The 2,458-nt window shown below is 28.9% G+C and overlaps 1 pseudogene; it reads left to right on the top strand.

Annotated features, from left to right (window-relative positions):
* LOC106869783 (S-crystallin 1-like) overlaps window positions 1-2,458 on the top strand; it is an 11,846-nt pseudogene that overhangs the window by 8,267 nt on the left and 1,121 nt on the right.

Here is a 2,458-nt window from a genome sequence, read left to right as displayed (position 1 = left end):
ATATATATATATATATATATATATATATACATATCTATATATATACATTTTAATATGATTATTTTTCCATTTATCGCTTTTAAACCAAATAACAATTTTTTACGTATATTATAGTTCCAGCGTTCAAGTGATTCTAACATCTCAGTAAGTATTACATATTTTCCACTTAAAATATTTTCAGTATATCCTTATTGTTAAATTAGATTGCTGATGTTTATTAGTATTTTCTCATATTTATGTTCTGCTATGTTAATATAAAAATATAATTTCCTAGTAAATTCCAAGTAATTCACAATGTGTAAATATATCAGCGTGTTTAACTACCTAGGAGAATATACGAATTTTCATTTATACAATAATTTATCTACAGCAGTTTACCCATTGGGTACTCACTTTCTTTCAAATTTGAGAGTGAAAATAAAACCCTTAGGGGTGTTTATTACCGAACTTTCAGAATTTGAAATTGAATTTCACAATTCATTTACACACTATTATTGCAAAAATCCATCTTTTACAAATATCATTAAAATGTTTTAAATAATTTCTTAAAATTCTTTCGGTGCATTGGTATGGAATAGTGGAGTTTCTGTTTCAAAACTTTATATTCGTATTTCAATTTCTGATGCAGCCAGCTTTGCCTCTCATCCTACCACGGTCGATAAAAACAATGCACTACTCAAGTACACACTAATCCAGTTATATATATAAAAAAAAAAGAAATTGCTGGTCTTGTACCTAAGCAACGAACGTTTTTTTTTTTCTTTAATTTGTCTTCATTCTCAGAAAGTGTCATCATACAACTTTCGCTAGGATTTGTTTCTTTTATACACTAGAGAACAATTTATGCAAGGGAGATAATTTCTTCATAATTTTTTGCAGCGCTACAAGTATAAATTTGAAATTGAAAGAAAAGATACGTAAAATGTACATAGTTAAGATATTTTATTACTCATGTAAATTTTCTAATCATATATGGTACAATTTAAATCTACTATGAAATAATCAGCTTGACATAACCCGTGATATATCATTTAGACGTTTTAAGTAACGAAACATTTCGTAATGGTGGAAAATAATAAGTCTGAATAAAAAATCGTTGAATATGTATCTAGTGAAAAATTACATAAGCACTGAATATAGTTCGCTGTATACAAATGGTTTTGATTTACGCACAGTGTTAGAAATGTGGGGAAAATTATCGATATTATTGTCGTCTGTATTAGATTGGTAGTTTACTTTATCGAATCCCTCCAAAACAATGAGAGGGAGGCTAAATTTTGCACTCAGAACTTCAAACCGCAGCGGATTTTGTAAATCACATTTTCTGATTCCTTAATGTTCGTGCCAATTTGCCATCTTCAATAATAATTACACCAATAATAACAAGAAAAAGACATTTACAAATTTGTTAATCTATATTGTTATAAAAGATATTAATTTTCATATTTGATATATTTCTTTGATCTGCAGTCAGAAAGACGTATGAGATATGAAGAAACTTTGCGCAGAATTCTGCCATTCATGGAGAAAACCCTTGAAATGTATAACAATGGCAACCAATATTTCATGGGAGACCAGGTTTGACGAAATATTTCTTCGTATTTTCAATCTTTGTGTTGATGAAAAAGGGCTTTATATTTATGGAAGAACTTCACACTTTCTGATAACGGCAAATAACATTGACTATAGTTTAAATTGGAAATGAAATATATGTAAAGCTATTTTTGTAAATGCACTAAAACAACAACATGTAATTTCAAGAAACACGCAAATTGTAGATAAGGTCTTTTTTTTAAGATATAGATACATCTATCTTTCTACATTACTCAGTTTATCAATGGCCCAGGTACCATATAATCTGGCAATCGTATCTAAGATCATTTTGTCATAGGATAAAATTTCCATTGTATCAACACCCAGTTAGATACCGGTGGCCAAGATCAATACATTCACACCATATAAATAGCAGTTGTATCGTCTGCTTTAATGAGTGCCCATATATTTACCTCTCAAAGAGCCTATCCAGCTCAAAGAGCCGATCCAGCCCAAAGAGCCGATCCAGCTCAAAGAGCCTATGTGCATGTTGTTATCATAACTTTTAGTTGTATTTTATGGATTCGGTATGCTTAAGACAGAATTCATCGTAGCAAGATCTGAAATCAGAACTTAAAAATCTTACACAAATGGCGCACGTCATCTTGCCCAATGATATAACGATTTTGCTAATTCGTTACCCTTATACATATAAGTGATACTATTTTTTTAAAATTCTAATTAACTGATTAACACTAGAACTGATTAACACTAGCACACATGTTTAATAATCCAATTTATTCTGTCAAAATACATCACGAGGTATTTTCATAAATCTTTACACTTGTATGCATGTATGCATATATATATATGTATATATATATATATATATATATATATATATATATATATATATATATATATA

The sequence above is a fragment of the Octopus bimaculoides genome, chromosome 5 (genome assembly GCF_001194135.2).
Source record: "Octopus bimaculoides isolate UCB-OBI-ISO-001 chromosome 5, ASM119413v2, whole genome shotgun sequence".
In the NCBI taxonomy this organism is placed as follows: domain Eukaryota; kingdom Metazoa; phylum Mollusca; class Cephalopoda; order Octopoda; family Octopodidae; genus Octopus; species Octopus bimaculoides.
The sequence above is the reverse complement of the archived record's forward strand: the minus strand, read 5'-3'. Positions and strand labels throughout refer to the sequence as shown.